Source organism: Pseudophryne corroboree, chromosome 2 (assembly GCF_028390025.1).
Source record: "Pseudophryne corroboree isolate aPseCor3 chromosome 2, aPseCor3.hap2, whole genome shotgun sequence".
Taxonomy (NCBI): Eukaryota; Metazoa; Chordata; class Amphibia; order Anura; family Myobatrachidae; genus Pseudophryne; species Pseudophryne corroboree.
Genome location: NC_086445.1, coordinates 608,242,313 through 608,266,627, shown reverse-complemented (window position 1 = coordinate 608,266,627; position 24,315 = coordinate 608,242,313). Strand labels below are relative to the sequence as shown.

General features: G+C 41.8%; 1 long non-coding RNA gene across 2 annotated transcripts in view; it reads right to left on the bottom strand.

The window, feature by feature from the left end:
• Nucleotides 1–24,315, bottom strand: part of LOC135051010 (uncharacterized) — a 183,409-nt gene that overhangs the window by 17,833 nt on the left and 141,261 nt on the right. Inside the window, exons 2-5 of one of the 2 annotated variants that reach the window (XR_010241989.1) lie at nucleotides 21,464–21,532; nucleotides 9,796–9,870; nucleotides 9,510–9,722; nucleotides 7,378–8,909 (exon numbers count right to left, since the gene is read on the bottom strand). This is a non-coding gene — a long non-coding RNA (uncharacterized LOC135051010). Of the gene's footprint in view, nucleotides 1–1,815; nucleotides 1,937–7,377; nucleotides 8,910–9,509; nucleotides 9,723–9,795; nucleotides 9,871–21,463; nucleotides 21,533–24,315 lie in introns of those variants that run through there. The other variant, XR_010241988.1, reaches the window with a different exon arrangement.

Sequence of the window (24,315 nt, the reverse complement as noted above, 5' to 3'; positions counted from 1 at the left end):
GGAGAGACAATGGTCACATGGACAACAAGAGTGCTTACAGAAACTAGCTAATCAGGAAGAGTTTGATCCGGCATAATCAATGAATAATATGTATTAAATTGCTATTTAAGCTTAGTTTCTGCACAAAATTAAGTCTATAAGGATAGGTTTGCCTCATTATCATCAGATACTATGAATTATGGTATTTTAATAGGTTTTAAAGTTAATTGTGTAAACAATCACAGATAGTGTAAACGGTATGCAGTAATGATAACCAGGGGCGGAACTACTGGCGGGGCAGGCAGTGCATTGCACTGGGGCCCCGCCGCACTCAAGGGCCCACAGCCGCCGGCCGGCATTACATGAATGAGTCACAATGACTCATTGTATGTCATGCCGCAGCCGCACACCAGCGCTCCCGTGACCCGCCCGTCATAAGGAACGATTCTGGAATCTGGCCACCCGCACACGAAGGAGGGAGGAGGGTCCGTCCCTCCCTCCCTCATATACAAACAGGTCACAGTCTCTCAGTGAAGGAGAGAGCCGCAGCAGCGCTTTGTTACTGGTGGAGGCGCTGCTGCTGCTGCTCCTCTGCTTCACTATAGGCTGTCTCTGAGAACAGCCTATAGGGAAGCAGAGGGGCAGCAGCAGCAGCGCCTCCACCAGTAACACAGCGCTGCTGCGGCTCCCTCCTTCACCTCCCTCCTCCTTCTTCTCTACTGCCCGGGAAGCTGCACCGAGGAGCCTGAGCCAACAGAGAGGGTAAGTATAATTCTTCCTTCTTTCTTTCTTTCTTTCTTTCTTTCTTTCTTTCTTTCTTTCTTTCTTTCTTTCTTTCTTTCTTTCTTTCTTTCTTTCTTTCTTTCTTTCTCTTTCTTTTTTTATTTGTTGGGACTGCCTGCCGCAATGTGTAAAAAGGGGGGACTGCCTGCCGCTATGTATAAAAATGGGGAATCTGCCTGCCGCAATGTAAAAAATGGGGAATCTGCCTGCCGCAATGTAAAAATGGGGAATCTGCCTGCCGCAATGTGTAAAAATGGGGAATCTGCCTGCCGCAATGTAAAAATGGGGAATTTGCCTGCCGCAATGTGTAAAAATGGGGAATCTGCCTGCCGCTATGTATAAAAATGGGGAATCTGCCTGCCGCTATGTATAAAAATGGGGAATCTGCCTGCCGCTATGTGTAAAAAGGTAGAATCTGCCTGCCGTAATGTGTAAAAAGGGCACGCTATCTGCCGTTATGTGTAAAAGTGTATGGTGTCTGCCGTAATGTGTAAAATGGGGACGCTGTCTGCCGTAATGTGTAAAATGGGGACGCTGTCTGCCGTAATGTGTAAAAAGTGCACGCTGTCTGCCGCTATGTGTAACGAGGGCACGCTGTCTGCCGCTATGTGTAACGAGGGCACGCTGTCTGCCATTGTGTAAAAAGTGTATGCTGTCTGCCGCTATGTGTAACGAGGGCACGCTGTCTGCCGTTATGTGTAAAAAGTGCACACTGTCTGCCGTTATGTGTAAAAAGGGGAATCTGTTCGCTGTAAGGAGTAAAAGGGTCTCTACCTGGTGTAGTGGTGCTACTGTGCGGCGTAATTTGAAGAATGGAGACTACTGTGCACCGTTTTATGAATTGGTATTATTTTGTGGACACACCCCTTCCCCACGAAGCCACGCCACTATGTATTTTTGCGCGCGCCTACGGCGCGCACTGCCCATGGGGTGGACTTGGATGGGATGGGGGGGGGGCCCAAAGCATTTTGTTGCACCTGGGCCCACCGCTTGCTTATTCCGCCACTGATGATAACCCCCTATATAGAGGGTCCCTCGGCTGTGTAACTTTACCTTTCATAAAGCTGCCAAAAGACAGTGAATCACGTTAACCTCTGGAACTGGTGCATAGCCATGAATCATTGTGGGATCACACTTGAACACTTGCAGCCACTTGAAACTCCAGCAACAGTCCCTGAGAACAAAGGAAATATCCATCCATAAAAGTGTTGGACCCCATTGCCTTGATTTAGACCATTGCTAAAGTGGACAAACCCAGAGAAATCCACAGAACTGGTAAATTTAACAAAAAGACTGTATAATTTAACCCAAAAGGCTTTCTCTACATACAAACTGTCCATTCCCCATACTGGCTTAATACTGTGCCTTGTCAAATGATTTATTACATCTGACCAGTGACTGTCAAAAGGCCCCATTTTAAGTATTTATTTGTATTTTCTGAATATGTTTTAATAATTGTCTGTATAATAATAAATCGTATGGCAGTTACTACAGCACCTGTCTGTGTTTACAACAGCAATGTTATATTTTCATATATGTGTTGTTATTTCTTATTTAGACTCTCTGATTAACAGCTGCTTGAAAAACCAGCTCTGACAATAGCGCCTGAACATATGTTAAGTAATATAAGAATAAAAAAAAACAAGAAAAGCATCTTTCTGGATGCACTGGAACCACAATAAATTGTTAAAATTACTATTTTTTATTTGATATACATTAAAATAATTTCAAGGACTGGTGAAATATTAAAATATAATGTGATGTGTGATTATAAAACTACAAGACTCCGGTCAATGTTTCTCCCTGTGAATCTTTTGGTATCCGGTCTCTAGGTTGACCACTATTGGTCGACATGCATTAGGTCAACAAGGTTTCTAGGTCGACATGATCACTAGGTCGACATGACATAAGGTCGACATGAGTTTTTCACAATTTTTTCCTTTTTTCCCCCCTTTTTCATACTTTACGATCCACGTGGACTACAATTTGGAATGGTAACCTGCCCAAAGCATGGCGAGTGAAGCGAGGGGACATGGTGCACTAACTGGGATTCCAGGTCACTCTACGAAGAAAACCACCCAAAAAAATTTTTAAACTCATGTCGACCTTTTGTCACGTCGACCTTGCTCATGTCGACCTAATGCTTGTGTCAACATATTTTGAGTGTCGACCTAGTCACTGTTGACCAATAGTTGTCGACCTAGATACTGTCGACCTAAGTGTGGTCGACCCTATGAACCACACCCAAATTTTTTATGTATTTTAAAGGCTGTTTTTCCTATAAGATCTGTCTGTGTATATTGGTATTTCTATTATAATATCCTACACGTTTACCCTCTCAGGTTGCATCAAGATATCTCTTAATTAGACACTAGATTTTCAGTGTGGTATTAATTTCACCTCCATGCAGCAGGAACGTGTTATACAGGTATTTGTAGCATTCCCCATAGATACCTTCACATGCTGCAACAAAGTATCTTTTCTCCTGACACTGTGTTCCTAATGTAACGTTTATTTTGTTGCTAAACACCAAAGCTATACAGTTTTTCCTGCCTTCAGTATATCATTATAATTCCCAATACAGATATTTCTTATTAACTGAGGCACCTAATATGTGGGGTATATTCAGTATCAGACTGGGGCAATAAAGGCCCACCGGTGGAATGCAGTGGTAGGGGCCCATGCTTAAGGGTGTGGCCAGGCAATAGTGGAGGTGTGGCCAACCACCACAGAGTCCCGGCTAACCAGTAGAGAGTGCATGGGCTGGGTCCCTTGATAAATATATATATAGTAAACACTGCTTGTGCATGCATGGTAATGTAGAAGATTAATAACAGGAGGAGGTGGGCCCACAGGCAGTGGGGCCCACCGGGGGTTTCCCCTGTTCCCCTGTGGGCCAGTCCACCCTGAGTATATTGAGTATATTCTACACCTTATTCTGAAGCATCTGGAGACTTCCTATGTATCACTTCCTATGTATCACTAAATTGCAGGTTCTTTCAATTAGAAGGGGTTTCATATAATTGTTGTTACCATTCATATTAGTACCACACGGCCCACATTTTCACTACTGATTATGATTATGATAAATATTTATTTAATTCGTTCTTGAATCCTCATTTTATATATAGTACATGTGGTACAAGTCCCCACCATCAGTATTAAGTTTCTCCATGCAATCAATATACACACTGCCCCGCTGTTGTTGTTCACACCGCTAGCCTTGTGTGAAAACTGGTGCAGTGACTCATGGGCTCTCCCCTCCTCTCTCCGTCTAGCTGCTGTGACACAGAAAGCTGCCACCGGCAGCGGAGATGATTAAGGGCTGCGTCCACGCTAGTATGAACCGTGACTAATGGACAAGGCAGTATTACATAAACATTTTACACAGATTAATTCACATTGAGTTTTAACATTGACCAGGAAGCAGCCCATGGGTGTTCCACCATAGACTTCCTCAGAGCCCTGGGATAATATTAGAGCCCATTAAGTAATATATATTTTTGCAACTTCACAGAAAGGCTAGTAGACCAGTGCAATAGCCTCCCATCAGAGGTGGTAGAGGCTAATAGATTAGAGCAATTTAAACATGTTTGGTATAGACATAAGGATATCCTTACAAAGAACTAAGGATTTAATAAGGTTTGAGGTAACAATAAAGTTAAAAAAGGGGCAGACTAGATGGGCCAAGTTGTTATCTGTTGTCAAATTCTATGTCTCTGTGTTATAGATAAAGGCAAATGTAGCGTCCATCTGACCCCGTGCCATGGGTCTAAGTGAGTACTGTTTGAAACTGACAGCCATCCACAGGCCAGTGTACTGATCAGCCTCTACAACCTGTGTTACAAGTTAACCAGTGACTGAGAAGGGTGCAGTCAGCAGTGCCATTTTGCACCAACCAAAACCCCATAAATGAAGGGCTTTAACCAGGACTGAGTTTAAGTCAAGTTCAAGGGAAATGATTGTAGTTCTGATGCAAGGAAAAGAGACATACAGTGCCTTACTAAAGTATTCACCCCCCTTGCCTTTTTACCTATTTTGTTACATTACATTACCTGTAATTTTTTTATTTTTTTTTTCATTTGAATTTTATGTGATGGATCTGCACAAAACAGTCTAAGGCCAGTATTTACTAAAAATCCGAGTTTGGTCGATTTGTGTTTTTTTTTCTAAGTCCCAATCCGGGAATTCACTAAGCACCAATCTCGGCAGTGTCTGGTCTATTCGTAATGGTTTGAATGACAACGTCCCAAATACGAATGAATAGACCATCGGTCAAACGCGGCTGTTATTTCATAGAATACTGGAATTCACTATTCATTCGTATTTGGGTGTTAGTCTCTGTGGGCTCAAATGCGGTCGTATTTTTTTGCGATTCGTTAAAAATGCGGGGAAAAATAGACCTGCTTTTTTCAGTCGTGTTTACATGTGTTGCAAATAAAAAATCACTCACACCTGAATCAGGATGCCTATAAAAGGATGTTAGGCCCATTTCAATACACCTACATTCAGAAATGGCAGCAGGACTGTGGGCCAGTGATCTTTTGTGTGCTGTGGGATTCCTCAGACTCAGACATCAGCCTGTAAGTACCCAGGGCCAAGAAACTGAACATGGTCAGCAGGTTGTACAGGTTCCGCGGAGGCTGCGCAGGCCTCGTTTTTTTAGGGGGCGTTTAAACTTGAACGCATTGTCCCATGATAAGGTCATACAGATGTTCCGTCTAAATCGTAACAACATTTTCCGTCTGTATGACCTTGTCATACTGGGCCTAGACCCCGAGACAGCACGCTCTCGCCTTGTCTCAGGCCTGCACAAACTCATGGCTGTGTTGCACTTTATGGCTACTGGCAGCTTTCAGGCTGTGTCAGAGGATGTCATAGGTATCTCACAGCCCACATTTTCCAGAATCTTAACACAGGTGATGTATACCTAACAACCTCTTCTGTTTTGTGTTTGTTTTAATTTCTCGGTGGCCAGTTCTGTCCTAAAATCTCAAGTTTATTGTTCTTTAAAATGTTCACACAGGTTTTGGCTGTTTTGCAGCCACACATCGAGGCCTCAATCTGCTTCCCTACCCAGGAGTCTCAGTGGCATGCCATCAGGGTAGATTTCTATGAGCTGGCTGGCATGCCCAATGTGCTTGGAGCCATAGATTGCACACACATTCAGCTGAGACCACCTAGGGGCAGGCAGCACATATATACAAACTGCCATTTTGAACACTCCACAAATGTGCAGGTGGTTTGTGATGCAAATCTCAAAATAATGAGTGTTGTTGCTGGTTACCGTGGGGGCTGCCATGACTCCTTCATCCTCAGTCAGTCATCCCCCTTTGATAAGTTTGAGGACGGACAAATGCCAGATGGATGGCTGCTGGGTATGTAATTTGATATGTGTAGGCCTGCGTAGACTTTGCCCAAATACAGGTGCAGATGTATTAACCTGTAGAAGGCATAAGGAAGTGAGAAACCAGTGATCTGTGCAAGGTGTTAAAGGCACCAGCCAATCTGCTCCAATATGTAAATTAACATTTAGGATCAGATTGTCTGCTGCCTTTATTACCTTGCACATATCACTGGTTTTTCACTTCCTTATGCCTTCTACAGGTTAATACATCTGCCCCACAGTGTGTTACTTATGCGTTGCTGTATCTTCACATGAATCACGTTACTATATCTGTCTTTTAGGTGATGGAGGATATGGCTGTTTCTCTTGGCTACTAACTCCATTGTCCCGACCTGATACCCCTGCTGAACACAATTACAATCATGCACATAAGTCCACGCGGAATGTGATAGAAAGATGTTTTGGTGTGCTGAAATCTAGGTTTCGGTGTCTGGATAAGTCTGGTGGCCTTTTGTTGTATAGTCCCTCCAAGGTGACTCAAATTGTGTTCTGCTGCTGCTTTCTTCATAACATGTGTTTGCAACAACATCTGCCACATGTTGAGGAGGAGGAGGAAGAAAGCAGCCAGCAAGCAGCGGAATTAGAGACATCTGGTGATACTTGGAGTACTGATGTAGGGAGGCAGGTTAGGCAACACATCATCAATAGCTATTTCTAAGGTAAGCTTGGTTTGCTTATTTCATTTGTTGTGTCTTCATAAATAGATGTTTTGTTTTTTTGATCAAAAACCATTACTCAGAATGTGTCTGTCTCCTTGACACATACAAACATACCCTCGCTATATGATCAACAAATGTTGCATGTGTATTGTGTGTCTTTTTAATATCAAAACAACAGATTATGAGTGGCATGCATTAAGTCTGGATAAGTGTTCGAAATCTTACAGTGCTAATTTCTTACAAGCCCACATCATCCATTTATTATTTCACTTTATCATTGTGTGTAATGTCCTAATGCACAGGTTCACAAACTCGGCCCCCAGGACCACACACAGTGCATGTTTTTCTCGTAACCCAGTAGAAGCACAGGTGTATGAATTACTCACAGACATATGTAAAAAGGTTCACAGGTGGAGCTAATTATGTCACGTTATTCTGTGAGTAGACCTACAAAACATGCACTGTGTGGGTTCCTGATGGCCGAGTTTGAGAACCTGTGTTCCCAAAAAACACTCCTCAACATATAATTTGTTTGCCTTGAGGAATACATGTGTCCCTATGTGTGACGCACCATCATATTTAAGACTCACAAACTTACTGTAATCAGGAATAATTTATTTCCTAATGTTTGATGCTGTAAACTTGATGATGTGTAAGTAAATACACAGTTTGCCACACATATACATTATTATAACCAGTTTTTTTTAAATTTTGTTAAAGTACATATTTGTTTGTTTCAGCATCATGTGTAAAAACATGCTTAATCATTTTTAGCACACACAAACCTGGCCCAACAATACTGACATTCATTTGGACAATATTTTAAAAACAAAACAAAGGCAACATATTACAAGCTTTTTACGCAACTCAATTGTGTTCATCTTGTAATGTTGTATAGATAAGCTAGCTAAGATATGTATCACTAACATTGTAATTTGGATTGTCTGCAGGCAAAGAGAATGATTGGAATCTAGAAAGAGTAATGATTAGAAAAAAATCAAGTGGTCACTTTACTTCCTGCTAAAGACATTCTGCCTGGCTGGCAATTATTGTATCTGCAGGCAAAGAGAATGATTGGAATCTAGAAAGAGTAATAATTAGAAAAAAATCAAGTGGTCACTTTACTTCCTGCTAACATGTATGTGTGGCTCCATCAACATTTTCCTCCTCCAATACCCCAAAAAAATGACAAGGAATAAATGTGTGAACTATTTTTTACACTTAATTTGGTGCACTTATAATTAATGATGTTAAAAAAAGGGGCAAGGAGCTAAGTGTGCTATTTTGTAAAGCATCAAAAACACTTGCTAACTTTACTTATCACAAATGTCTAACTTCTTTTTGTTATGTTTTTTTTGGTGGCTGCTTGTCCTGCCCTTTGCCTTTAGCACTGTCATGTTGGCGTGCTCTGGTGGACCGTCTTGGTGGTGATGAGACTGGCGTGATATTTGGAGCTGGTTGTTTGCTGTTGGTGCATGCATCTGAGTGTTTCATTCAGGTTAGTGAGGGTGGCATTGAGTTCACGTGTCGCAGCATTTTGATTGTCTACTATTCTGAATAAACTTTCATTAATCTTTTGACTGTTTTGAAAAATGCTCATATAACTTTGCTGTTGTCTGTGCTGTTCTTCCATTAGTCTGTGCTGTTCTTCCATTAGTCTGTGCCGTTCTTCCATTATGCGCTGTAAGTTGCCCATGACCTGTGTAATGTCTGTACGCATGAGTTCCATGGTATTGCCTATTCTGGTTGTTTGCTCATTTTGTCGACTCAGATTTCTTGAGATTCTTCTGAGGTGAGATGGTAGGCTTGCAAACATTTGTGTGTGCTTATGCAGGCAATCTTCATTAGTGGCCTGCTGTCTAGCCCAAATAGTCCAAAACACCTGATCAGGGCCTTGTGTTCCGTTCCTGGTGTTGTTGGGCTGTGTTGTGGTGGGGGTGGTGTGCTTTGCTGTGGTGGTGTACTCACAGGTGCTGGGGGGCTCATTCCTTGCATTAATGGCTGTATTTCTAAGATGTTTGTCTCCTCCATGTCACTGTGTTGGTGTTGTTGCGGAGGGATGCTGTTCCCAGGACTCGAAGCTGAAATGTTAAACATATCTCCGTTAGCTATCCATATGGTTGGGAAATGATAAAAAAACACTACACATGGAACACATGTCATTCACTGTTGCTTTAAACTATTCTGCCTAGCAACATCATCACTCAGCTTAAATACATACATATGCCTGTTTGTGGCAAATGTGTCTGGTTACTTAATTGTGAAAGCAAACACTTTACTTTTATTTTAGCTCACACATACTCCAGCATAAAAGAAACATTGAAATACATAATGTGTTACCTTATAGCTTTGTTCAAACAAACATAGTAATGTTTTTGTAGGTATTTTGCAATGTTACCTTAAGCACACATGAGATTTTAGGAAAAACAAACTTACTTTTTACAAACAAACCAACATGCTTTTTTGTTGCAGCATCTTAGACCCAATGTCATACTGTATAACTCAAGTGGACATACATATCTTTACTGGATGTGGACAAGGCAATTTAGTTTGGATTCCATTTCAGCTTTTACTTACTGCGGTAAGTATTTTTGTTTTGGATGTGTTTGGACTTAATGCGGTTATGACTGATTATGATTATGTTCTGACATTTTACACTTTTTTTACAGTTTGATACTCACAATCAAGATGAGGGGAGTGTGGATGACGTCTTGGAGGTGTGTCCAAGATTTGGAGTGGGGGGACAGATCATACGGACGATAATCTACGTGGCGGGGTAGCCTGCTGTGTTTGTGGCGGGACAGACGACCTTGCTTTCTTTTCGGCCACAGGTTTCTTGTGGTGATGTCTAACAGAAGAGCCACTTCTGCTGCTCCATACTTCTTTTGATGGACCTTTTAATGAAAGTGCAATTTTGTTATGGCCATTCCATTACAAGCATACCCTATACTACAATGTACACTTTACCTGCTTCCGCAGCGTCATCATCATCAGATGTGTTAGGATTTACTGGCCGACGAGTAGTACTGCTTTTTTCAGACACTGTATAAAATGAGATATATTCATAAATCATGCTATTGTGTATACATCCACCCATTATGCTTATAAACATTTTTTCCTTTAGAAATGCTTGGTTTTTAATTCAAAAAAACATAAGTACCAGAAATACAAAAAAAAAAAAATACAAAAAAAAAAATATGCACTATGGCAACATCAAGACAGGCAAACATGTACAGGACACTGACATAGGCAACAAGTTAAAGGAATGGGTTTTCATTTTTATAAAAAAACACAAATTAATTTTGTATTGTTTATAAAAATAATACAGATGCAATATCTAATTGGCTCTGTGATGTGGCACTCCAAATACACATTACCACTATATGACCACACAAAAAAACAAGCAAAAGTAAAGTTTTCAAAAAATGCAGTATGGTGTCACGGTACAAATAGAAGCAAAAAAAATTTGTAAATAAAAAAAAAAAAAACATTCTGTTAAGATGACATTACACATGTAAGTGGTTTACAAACTACTTTCCAGTACTCCAGCCTCTAACATGACAATGACTTAGTTTAATTCCAAAAAACATGGTTCACTTATATATAAAACATAGTCATCATTTTTAACGTAAAAAACGGCCAAAAGGAAATCATTATTGCAGGACAAATCAGAGACACAACAAGTCCAAACTACACATGCTAAATATCTGTCTGAAAAACACATGACATACAATAAAGTAAGATGTTACATTGGCCCAAAACAATGTATTTGCAAACACACACTTGAAGATGGGAGTAATATGCAACGTCACATGACACAGATTACAAAATACAACTTATAATAAAAAAAAAAACACATGCTCACTATTCTTCCTTGGCCTATCTGAATCCCGGACATGGGTTGCAGAGACAACTTCAGGAGGTATGACACTCCGCATGGGCTCCTCATACTCCAGATATCTTGCAATATAGGGCTGCCCACCACCGGTTTGCCGAGCAGACTTGGCCTCCTTGGCCATTTTGGACTTGACACGTCGCTTTATGTCATAGTACCATTTGCGGCATGTGTCCTCCGTCTGCTTGACCACCCCCTCACTATTGACAGCAGCAACAACTTTCGGCCACAACACCGTCTTCGTCCGTGTTGGCACCTTGGCGGACTCAGGGCCAAATAGCTGCCTCTGATACTTCATCAGCTCACGCACCAATGCCACATTTTCAGCAAAACTAAACTTAACATTCCGCCCAGTCTTAGTAGTGGTGCGTGGCTGCGGAGCACTCTGACTGTCACTGTCACTTGAGGCTGCTGCAGCAACCTCACCCACCTCCTCCACCTCACTAACCTCACTAACACTCACCTCCTCCACCTGACCGACCTCCTCCCCCTCACTCACACCCTCCACCTCTGAGTCACACATAATTGTGTGTCTAAACAGTTAACACAGGGGAAAAAAAGACAAACAACACACTCCTCCACTACCACTACACAACTCACACACACACACACACACACACACACACACACACACACACACAAACACTGACAAGGGACTATAAAGAAAAATAACTTGGACTAAACATGAGACAAAACCACAAAATACAAGACAACAAGAATGACAAGACGACTTTCAAACACAATACCACACTCAGAAATCACTACCAACACTCCTCTTCAAACCACAAAATCACCTACCTCCACAGCACAACCTCCCTCCTCCTCACCACTAACTAAACCCACGAGGTGCGGACGGTTTGGGGCATATTTATATGGTTGCGCACAGACACTCCTACCATCTGAAACACAACCAATCACGAACGGGGATGAAAATCGAAACTGAAAGTGAAAATGCGGCCGCGGGGAAAAAAAAACCCTGCCGCGTTTAACTTAGTGAAAAAAACAGCAAATCCAACAAAAACACGTATGCAAACGACAATGACGGCCGTAAATGTGCCAAAAAAAAAACGACTGGCATCTACATCGGAAAACACGAAAACCATAAAGTCGACTGCTTCGTAACTTTGCGTATATGGATTCAAAAAGTTGCATGAAAATGCACCCGATACAACACGAGTTTAAACACTACACAAACCGACTCAAACACGAATATTAGTAAATATTGCCCTAAGTTGGTGACGTGAAATGAGAAGAATTTATATAAAATAGAACTTTTATAAATACATTTGAAAACTGGCTTGTACATATGTATTCACCCCCTTTGCTATGGAGCCCCTCAAAAGTTCTGGTGCAAACAATTACCTTCAGAAGTCACATAATTAGTGAAATGAAGTCCACCTGTGTGCAATCTAAGTGTTACATGATCTGTCAGTATAAACACACCTTTTCTGAAAGGCCCCAGAGGCTGCAACACCACTAAGCAAGAGGCATCACACCATGAAGACCAAGGAGCTCTCCAAACAAGTCAGGGACAAAGTTGTTGAGAAGTACAAGTCAGGATTGGGTTATAAAAAAATATCCAAATCTTTGATGATCCCCCGGAGCATCATCAAATCCATCATCTTCAAATGGAAAGAACATGGTACCACAACAAACCTGTCAAGAGAGGGCTGACCACCAAAACTCAAAGACTGGGCAAGGAGGGCATTAATCAGAGAGGCAGCACAGAGACCAAAGTTAACCCTGAAGGAGCTGCAGAGTTCCACAGCAGAGATCTGCACATGTGACCACAATAAGCCATACACTCCATAGAGCTGGGCTTTATGGAAGAGTGCCCATAAAAAAAGCCATTACTTAGAGTTAAAAATAAGAAGGCATGTTTTCAGTTTGCCAAAAGGCATGTGGACGACTCCCCAAATGTACGGAGGAAGGTGCTCTGGATAGATAAGACTAAAATTTAACTTTTCGGCCACCAAGGAAAACACTATGTCTGGTGCAAACCCAACACATCCCATCACCTCAAGAACACCATACCCACAGTTAAATATGGTGGTGGCAGCATCATGCTGTGGGGATGTTTTTCAACAGCAGGGACTGGTAAACTGTTTTGATTCAAGGGAAAGATGGAAGGTGCTAAATACAGGGATATTCTTGAGCAAAAACTGTTTCAGTCTGCCTGTGATTTGAGACTGGGACGGAGGTTCACCTTCCAGCAGGACAATGACCCAAAACATACTGCTAAAGCAACACTCAAGTGGTTTAAGGGAAAACATTTAAATGTGTTGGAATGGCCTAGTCAAAGCCCAATCTCAATCCAATTGAGAATCTGTGGTCAGACTTGAAGATTGCTGTTCACAAGCGGAAACCATCCAACACGAAGCAGCTGGAGCAGTTTTGCCTTGAGGAATGGGCAGAAATCCCAGTGGCAAGATGTGGCAAGCTCATAGAGACTTATCCAAAGCGACTTGCAGCTGTAATTGCCGCAAAAGGTGGCTCTACAAAGTACTGACTTTAAGGGAGTGAATAGTTATGCACGCTAAAGGTTTCTGTTATTTTGTCCTATTTGCTGTTTGCTTCACAATAAAAAAAAAATCTTCAAAGTTGTAGGCATGTTCTGTGAATGAAATGATGCAAACCTTCAAACAATCCATTTTAATTCCAGGTTGAGAGGCAACAAAACATGAAGAATGCAAAGGGGGTGAATACTTTAGCAAGGCACTGTATCTATGCTAAGGGACTGAGTTTGTGCAATGCAGACAGATAATCACTACTGGAGGACTGAGCTAAGTGTTGATTCAACCCTGCAATTACAAAAGACTGAGTTTGTTCCAAACCCAAAGCATCTTATTGTGATATTAATGTCAATTGTGCCCAATTGACATTTTGACCCCACGACTTTCCCCAGTAACTTTGTGTCCATTACCACCTCCTTAACACTCTGTGGCACACCAAGTTGTAACAAGAGCTAGGGAAAGTTAGAAGTCAGTAGCTAAAATTACTGAACTGTAGTATCTTTCTTTAAGCAATCACATTGTAGAATGTAATGTACAGCATCTAATTTGATTTTACTGATTCCAATGATTTTATGTTAATTTTTCTGATTTTAATTGCTTCTCGTTTTAATTCTAATAATTCTTCTCTGTGATTATAATAACTTTTCTTTTGCAAATTAGTTGACTTTTGTTGTGTAACTTCAGAGAAATTAGCATAATCCTGTTTTCTTATTCGAAGGTCTTCTTTTTGTAACTCCTCACCCAAGTAACTTTCCTAAATACATCATTCAGCCTAAATCCAGAGTAAATTGCAGATTAATAAAAAGACTTCCTGTTGGAATTGCCAACTCACTCCTGATTCATATCAATCTTTCCTACCTCTCTTAGCACGGTACTACCAGACAAGGTATGGGTAACAACACTTTACGGGGAAAGGTCAGTCACATACCCACCCAACACCTGGGATACCTTTCTCAACCACCTAGACATACCCTGCCAATCCCAGGGGTGTTACAGAACCACAACAGGAAACAGGCTGTGGTGAGAGGGGCTGGCATCCCCAGTTACTGGCTCTATTACCTACTGCCCTGTCCACAGCCCATGTGTAGGAGCTCTCCCCAACCACACACTCACACACTGACACACAGGCCCCTGTACACACAGCACCACACAAATAGACACATGGTGAATTAATTTGCCATCCCGACAGTTGGAATTCTGGTGGTCATGTGACTGACACCGGAATCCTGACACTGCTCAGGACACCGGCGCTGGGACACTGACCACGGGATCCTGAAAGTAAGTATCTGACTGGAACTTAGGTAGGTGTAGGGTTAGGCATTAAGGGGGGCTAGGGTTAAGCTCTAGGGGGGTTAGTTAGCTGTAGCCACCACCCAAAAATGTATCCATGACTGCCACCCCCTAGAATTAGTTCTATCTGCCACAAGAGAAGGGATTAGGGTAGGGGAGGTTAGTTTACTGAACCCCTAAAACTGTCAGGATTCTCAGATTCAGGATGCCTGAGTCAGTCATGTAACTGCTGGCATCCCAAATGCTGGGATAGTGTATCACACCCATACGAAGACATCTGTACTTAGCACCTGACACACTGACACACATACCCCTGTACACACAGCACCCCACACACTGACACATAGCCCCTGAACACAAAGCACCTCACACACTGATACCCCCTGTACCCAACACCTCACACACTGACACACAGCCCCCTGTACCCAATACCTCACACACAGATACACAGCCCCCTGTACACACAGCACCCTACAGTGACCACATGTATGTCTGACACCAGATATTCATCCTGTGGCACAGTATTAGCCCAGCAACTTTATCTTGCCCTATGCAGGGTATACAGAGACCTCCCCAGTCAGTATGTGACTGTGTGTCTCCAATAGTCACAGGTTGCTGTCAGTAATAATGTGTGTGCTGTACCCCATGCTCTGTGCCAGTGCTTGGTATGACGACTGTCTCTATGCCCAGCTAAAACTTTCCAGCAGCAGCTTCCATGTCTTTGTTACTCCTAATCCCTATCTGCAGCGTGTCCTCAGAATCGAGTTGAAATCCAATTGGGCTAAAGGACCTTGTCCAAATCTAACCACTTCCTTCCCTCTGAGCCTAACCCTAAGCTCCCCTCCCACAGCCTATCGCTAACTACCCTTCTGGGTGCCTAAACCTAACTGTCCCCTCCCCCACTGCCAAACCCCCTTTCCTGCAGTCTAACATTAACCTCACCCCTAAATCTAACCTCCCCTCCTACAGACTAACCCTAACCTCCAGTTTTGCAGCCTAACCTTAACATCCACCCCTAAAACTAACCTCCCCTACCACAGCCTAACCCTAACCACCGCCCTAGTGCCTAAACTTAACCTCTCCAGGTAGGCGGAATCCTCCCTGATAAGGAGGCGGGTCACATGGTTGTGATATCATCAGAGGTCCTTTAGCCCACTTTGATCTAGCATCTACTGAGTCCTCAGTGTGCAGCTTGCAGTGGAATCACTGCTAAATGGAGCTAACCCCAGAGTCTCTCTCCCAATACGTGCCCCCTGTCACATTCTCTCTCCTGTCTTCCACTGCTTGTCACCCTCTCTTTCCTTTTACCCTCTCCCTACCACCAACTTCCTGTCACCCTCTCCCCTTCACCCACTGCTTTTCCCTGTCACCCTCTACCTCCTGCCACCTTCTGCCTCTTCCTGCCACCTTCTGCCTCTCCCTGTAACCTTTTGTCTCTGCCTATCCCCTTCTGCCTTTGACTGCACTCTCTCCATCACCCTCTTCCTCTCCCTGTCACCCTCTGCATCTCCTTGTAACCATAGGTGTGCGCAGAACATTTTATTAGTGGGTGCACCATTGGAGGGGTGTGTCTAGCACCACCTATTGGGCGTATTTAGTACTACCTATTAAGCGTGTATAGCACCCCTATTGGCACTCAATGCAATATAACTCACATACCAGAAGGGCCGTGGCCATTGCCAGTGGGGGTGGGGTGTAAATATGACATGCCACCTGTTTCTAATCACTCTGGGAGCATTCTTTTCCATTTCATATGCACCTTACCTATATGGTGGTTTCTCACAACGGGTAACCTCTGAATAAATGTCCTCCCTGGGCAGATAGCATCTTTAGTTGGTAATCATTATTCAGAAGAAAAGTACATGGTCTAGACGATGCCTGTTTGTATAGGAATATAACCAAGATCATCATCACCCAACAGAGGTTCAACCAGACTTGTGTCACCTCCTGCCCCCTGCGTCTCTCAGCGACACCATCTCCTCCCCTCCCTGCATCATCTCTCACTCTCACCATCATTCCCTCCCTGCGCCAACTCTCATACACATGATCATCTCCCACCTACATCTCCGTCATGCATCTCCACCTCACTTTGTGTCTCTCAGTCTCCTCCTTTCACTGTGCCTCTCAGCCTCCCACCCTTCTCTGTCTCTGAGCTGGCCCCTTCAATCTGTGTATTTCAGCCTCCACCTTCCTTCATTCTGTGTCCAGTACCGCTTACAGACAGTACCCACAGTAGCAGTGCCCATTACACAATGCCCACAGTAGTTGTGCAACTTACACAATGCCCATAGTTGTGTCCCTTACACAATGCCCACAGTCACAGTGCCCTTTACAAAATGGCCACAGCAGTGTGCCCCTTACAAAATGTACATAGTACATGGGGGGAGCCAGTCAGCACTTATAAACATACATGTGATGTTGCATGTAATATATGTGCTGGCTTCCTTACCCAGGGATCAGCAGCTTTTGTGTGTATCCCTGACCTGCCAGCTGCCAAAGCACGGGAGATACCACTCTGCTTTTATATAGTCTTCTATAAGCCCATTTCAGACTCATGTGAGCCAATGTATGGTCGGAGATGCAACCCAGGAGCAGCATCAGCAGCCACTGGAGGTAACCAATGTGGACCATTCAGGGCACTGTAGGGAGTTCTGCGTATGTAAAAAAAATATTTCATTTAAATCCTTGATATACTGTATGGACCTTTGCATTGTGAAGTAAAACACAAGAATACTGTTTGTGCCTGTAGAGACACAACACAAGAAATTAGTGTATGGGATATATATGACACCTAGGTGGTTTATCATATGTTTAATTTATACTTTTGTATCTATTTGATGCACTAATTTACTGCAGAGCATTCACAATTAACAATATGCAATTCAGGCCTGCAAATATATATTAATGCAAATCCACAAACTGTAAGGAAATTTAGCAACGTAGCGTGTCCTCAGAATCGAGTTGAAATCCAATTGGGCTAAAGGACCTTGTCCAAATCTAACCACTTCCTTCCCTCTGAGCCTAACCCTAAGCTCCCCTCCCACAGCCTATCGCTAACCAGTTAGAAATTTACCCTATTAATCCTTCGTATATAAGCCATGTGTTCATGTTTAACTTTGATAATATCAGTTTAGGAAAGAGATAGGTAAACCTAGAAAGAGGTTATAAATTATATGAGGCTCATTTGTTATAGAACATTTAAAAAACAATAAGTAATTGTGCTGAGTGATTTCTGAGATGAGACATACTTTGTAAATTATGTTTTGATGTAATTAAACATTAGTGTATCCCGCAATTTTTCGTTCTTTACTTATGTTTGCTAAAAACACACACTTTGATTTTAACAATGAAAAAGTAATTGTGCTTGACTTTAAAGCGTAACAGCTAAAGTACATGTATATACTACATCTCACAAAAATGTAACCCATGAAACTTGTTTTCATGTCATTTAAGGCATTCCTTTGAGTATAATTTGCAATGTCAACTTTACATAATTACTATATTAAAGGCAGTGACGTGTGGTGGGGTGAGGCAGAGCCTTTCCTGTCATACTAACATTTGCGCCCGAGTTTTGACTGTATAAAGTATATGAAAAATACAAAGAATATGTTTGAAATATCTTCTTTGCATTATTCGAATAATTTTTATAGCAAAAACTCTAGAGTAAAAAGTCTATGGCAGGTGAGGCACCTATCTTTTCCACATACAGTATCTCTGATCAAAACTCAGCATATTTCCAGGAGTTTATACTGCGGCACCTGTGTATAATGCCCAAATGTACCCTTTGGCTCGTATAATGTGTGTAAATCTGGCTCTGGTACTAGCCAGTGCCTCCTGAGCCATTTAGCTCAACGCACGTCACATTCCTGGTTAAAGGGTAGAACTATACAGGCCAGCACCTAGGCTAGGAAGAGTACAATTTTATGTTACATTTTTTTTATATCATTTTTTTTCCCTTTCATTTAAAGCATAAAATGTGTTAGACTGGTTTCTTTAAATGTGTTTAAACAGTCCATATACGAAGACTTAAATTTCAGATTAAATCACTCAAGCTGCTCCTGATGCCCTTAACTATTTCTGAGTTATTTTTGTTTGTTTTTTTACTTCTCACTACAGTACCTATTTCAGTACATCAGGTGAGTTGGATATCTAACATTAGAAACATCAGGGTGATGTGCTATTTTGAAGCAAGATTGATAGTGGTGAGATTTTGGTGAGTTTGCCTATACTCTCATTCTATTGTATATGGGGACATAAAAGTCACAAAAAAAAATGCACCAGAATAATGGCAGTTTTGCAAACTCAGGTCCAGTTAAATGTCCCCCATTGTATTAAATTGTATTTTTGATTATATTATTCTACAAAGTCCACAACTCATTATATTGTTATCCACATTAGCCGAAATGTTTAAAGTTTTCAAAACACAATTTGTTAAATAAATAGCATAAAATACGTACAATACCACTAAAATTACAGATTTGTTATCTTTGAAAAATTTCTAAAGCATGCTTTATAGCTGAATTAAAATTTTACAATACAAGTTATCAAACTGTAATGAAATACAGTACCATTAGTAGAAATGTGCGGCTGGCACTTTTCATGTTTTGTATTTTGGTTTTGGTTCTAATTCCACTTTTGTGTTTTGGTTTGGTTTTGCCAAAACCACCCTTTCGTGTTTTGGTTTTGGATCTCGATGATTTTTGAAAAAAACATAAAAACGGCTAAAATCACAGAATTTGGGGGTAATTTTGATCCTATGGTATTATTAACCTCAATAATATTAATTTCCACTCATTTCCAATCTATTCTGAATACCTCTCACCTCACAATATTGTTTTTAGGCCAAAAGGTTGCACCGAAGTGGCTGTATGACTAAGCTAAACGACACAAGTGTGCAGCACAAACACCTGGCCCATCTAGGAGTGGCACTGCAGTGTCAGATAGGAGGGCAGATATAAAAAAAAATAGGCCCCAAACAGCACATGATGTAAAGAAGAAAAAGAGGTGCACCGAGGCTGCTGTATGACTAAGCCAAGCGACACAAGTGTGGGGCACAAACACCTGGCCCAACTAGGAGTGACACTGCAGTGTCAGACAGGATGGCACTTTTCAAAAACTAGGCCCCAAACAGCACCTCATGCAAATATGTAGAAGAGGTGCAATGAGGTAGCTGTATGACTAAGCCAAGCGACACAAACAATTGGCCCAACTAGGAGTGGTACTGCAAGGGCAGACAGGAGGGCAGATATCCCAAAAAAAGGCCCCAAACAGCACCTCATGCAAAGAAGTAGAAGAGGTACAATGAGGTAGCTGTATGACTAAGCCAAGCGACACAAACAATTGGCCCATCTATGCAATGAACATATGGCAGGAAAAGGACACAACCACTGTGACTGGACAAATACAGCACATGACAGGGACACTGAGAGAACGGAGACACGCCCTCTCTCTACACTCTCCAATGCCGTAGTGAAAATGGCGGGGAAGCGTGGCTCCTTATCCGGAATCCAAATCCCGCAAGAATCCGACAGCGGGATGATGACATTTTGCCTCGTTCTGGTTTCCGAGTCAGGTGGAAAAACCCGAGCAAGACACAGAACCGGGCTCGGAGCGAGAAGTCCGGTAGGGTTCAGTTCTCTGAGAACCGAACCCACTCATCTCTAATCATTAGATATTTTATTACTTTTCTTAGACTACTTGACCAGTTGATTTAACATTTAAACAATATCTATTTATAATACAGTTTACACATTTAGGCAAGCAAAATACCATGAAAAAAAACATACTTTATACAAAAATGGATTTTCATTCTACTGTATACATTAAAACTGGCTTAGTTTTCTGACTGATTTTTTATTATTATTATTATTATTATTATTACTACTATTATTATCCTTTGTTAATATGGCGCCACAAGGGATTCGCAGTACCCAATTACAGAGTACAGAATTCCAGAGGAGCACGTGACAAATCTTGGAGGTAGGGGTGAGAGGAAGTAATTAGTAGGCAGGACAGGTGGCTTGCATTAGCAGAGTGAAGAGGATGGGTGGGAGTGTAAAGGGAGATAAGGTCAGAGATGTAAATGGGAGAGCCAGTGAAGGGCTTGTAGGAGAGTGGAGTCAGACACAGTGTGTTTGGTTAGTAGGATGAGCTGGGCAGCAGCATTGAGGATAGATTGGAGTTAAGAGAGGTATTTGTCAGGGATGCCAGTCAGGAGTAGATTACAGTAGTCCAGTCTGGAGACGACCAGTGAGTGGAAAAGGATATTAGTAGCATCCTGGGTGAGAAAGAGTCTGATCCTGGAAATATTTTTGAAATAAAAATGGCAGGTTTACGAGAGGTGCCGAATGTGTTGTTTGAAGGAGAGGGTGGAGTCAAGGATTACTCAAGACAGCACACTTGGGGGCTAGAGGAGATAGTTGTGCCATCAATTGATAATGAAATTGTGGGAGGTGACCCAAACCCAGAACATCACCACCAGGGGAGAGATGTGAATGAGCTTATCAGGGGAGGCAATTAGTTTGCCACCTGTCGGGATCCCGGTGGTCAGGATACCAATGGCGACGCCCGGAATACCGGCTCACAGGGGTTATTCCCACTTGTGGGTTTCCATGACACCCATAGAGTGGGAATAAATCCTGTGGTGAGCGCAGCTTGTAGAGCTGATAGAATGCTGCAGTTATGTGTCAATTTTATCACACTTTGATAAATACGCACACTTCGATAATATATGCACAGCCTACTAACTTTACACAGCCTGTAGGATGGAACTTAAATAGAGAAATACTACATGTGATCACAATTATTGTAATCTACAACCACTTAAAAATAATTATCAATGCATACCACATAGCTAACAACTGGGTCTATACATTTCAAAACTAAAGAAAGTACATCAGAATGAGATACTATGCAGCAATGTTTCAATTTGCATTACCTAGGAGTTTCAGGCTGGCCTATAGACGTATAAGGTAGCAAAATATGTTAGGAGCTGTAGTCAAATTACCTGTGGATGACAAGAAGAGAAAAGGCGTCAATTCACAATCAATATCAGCTAAAGATAAATGAATGCTGGTAGAACGCTGTAGTTATGTGTCAATTTTATCACACTTTGATAAATATGCACACTTTGATAATATATGCACAGCCTTCTCTTCTCTTTGCTTTCACCTGTTAATCCTCAGATCTGGTAAGACTAAAGTTCAAGGGATATCTAACAGTGGACTTGAAACATTTAATCAGTCATACTTTTTACAGGAAAAAGTAGAGAATACTTTCTGCCCCTTTATTCAGAGGGATTTGTATAGAAAATGCAGACGGTATCTAACAAAGCCATGAGAATGACCTTTATTTTATGTTAGTTAAAATGTCAAATTTTTCATAGAACCCTGAAACCATTTTCTCCTTGGTGACCTAACAAATTTGTTCTGGATGTTATGTTGCTAAGGAAAATAAAACACAACCCATGAAAATAATGTAAAGAATACAGTACAGGTTGAGTATCCCATATCCAAATATTCCGAAATACGGAATATTCCGAAATACGGACTTTTTTGAGTGAGAGTGAGATAGTGAAACCTTTGTTTTTTGATGGCTCAATGTACACAAACTTTGTTTAATACACAAAGTTATTAAAAATATTGTATTAAATGACCTTTAGGCTGTTTGTATAAGGTGTACATGAAACATAAATGAATTGTGTGAATGTAGACACACTTTGTTTAATGCACAAAGTTATAAAAAATATTGGCTAAAATGACCTTCAGGCGGTGTGTATAAGGTGTATATGAAACATAAATGCATTATGTGCTTAGATTTAGGTCCCATCACCATGATATCTCATTATGGTATGCAATTATTCCAAAATACCTCTGGTCCCATGCATTTTGGATAAGGGATACTCAACCTGTATTACGACCTATAAGCCTGATTCAGGTATGTACACAAATGTCTTTGCAGCAGATTTGTACTCAGCAAAAATGTCACAGCCTCCCCAGTTTCTAGTGAGATAATAGAGCATCGCACTTACACACAAAGATAAAATAATTAGACACAACTCAGTCGATAAGTGACCTTCTGAGTATCCGTTTGGCTGTACAGATTGTTCGACAGTACTGAGACACCAGAGCCATTTTGACTGCATATGGGATTGCATTTGCACACAGTTACACACACCATACATTTTAGTAGGCACCCCCCATAATTACCTCCCACAAATGGTACCTGACTGAAGATCACTTTGCAAATAAATCCTCACTGGATCATTCATTGCAAGACCATCATGACACATGCGCATTGAAACAAAATTGACTGTGCGTCCATCTCTGAATCATGACCTAGTAACTTACAATTTAGGTTCAAATGTGCAGTAAAGAAATGAGCCATTTCTTTTTAAATGTTTATAAGAATTATTAGAATTGACTAAAATCATAAAATGTCAAAATGTGAAGGCAACCAGGGCCGTCTTAACAGCAGTGTAGCCCCCTAGGCACAGCAATGTACTGGGGCCCTTACCCATCCTCCGGCGGTAGGAGTATGGGGTGCTATCAGTGGCAGCTTTGAAGTCCTGCAGGTAGTAGGGGGTGTTCTATCTTCTGCTTAGTATGTAGGACTTGGAGCAGTAATTTCTGCTAATTACTCCAGAGATGGGGCGGGAGGGAGAACATTAAACTGTAGAAGGGGGCATTGGGCTGAATGAAGGGGCCCTGGTACATGACTTCCAGAGTGGTAGGGGGTGTTTAATACGTAGGGGAGGGGTGGATAGTGGAGTGTGCTTAATATTCATAATTTTCTGGTGGGAGGGCAGCTTGCTTGACTGCAGATATCGCAGGTTCCTAAAAATAGATTTCTTAGCTTTGAATGGGATAAAGAGTCACACCTTTCAGGAGGTACTGAGGACTTGGGGATCAGAGTTCAGGAGCCAGAGAAATCCACCAATGAAAATTTAAAACTGCATTTTAGGCGTGTGGAGCTGGAGCAGGGACCAGCTGTTGAAAGGCTGATATCTCTGGTTCTGAGCATAGTGGAGACAAGCTTTCAGTGTCCACCAAAAGGGGAGAGTCCCAGCTTTTAGAGTTTACCTTTTAGGAAAACTCTAAGTCAGAGAGAACATGAGATATCTGGCTAAGAGCAATTAACAGGCTTGGATGGGGACCATTGTGACCTTTCCCCATGCTTGTACTCCATCATTTTTTCTGTAGTGCAGGGGGTTTTGTCTAGTGATCCAGGGATCCAAGAGAGGGGATGGTTCGGGAACTAATTACACTAACCCAGTCGTGTTGGAGGGGCCTTGTTGGGGGTCCTGGCCAACTACTGAGAATAAAAACTATACCCATTTGAAGTGTGTGGCACTGCTTCATAGAGGTATATATATATATATATATATATATAGTATTTTGCATGGTTTTATTGGAGGTGGCTTGGCCATGCTTCCATAATTTGACCACATCCCCTCAGTATCAACTAGGCCACACAGATATCTCAAATACTCTGCTAGTGATCTCACTAACCAGTCGAAATGATGCGTGTTGACGTGAGAACTGCCGACCTAACATACCACACCCCTCAATGAGTGACAAATGAATATAAACAAAAAGACTCATCTCTTTACATAATCAACATGCCAAAATGACACAATGACACAAGGGTCTGTACTTTGACCACTACTGTTCAACATCTTCATAAATGATCTAGCGGTAGGCAGAGCCGGCCCTAGGCATAGACAAACTAGGCAAATACCTAGGGCATTTGGTATGCCTAGGGGCACAATCAGCTTCTGCTGATTAAAAT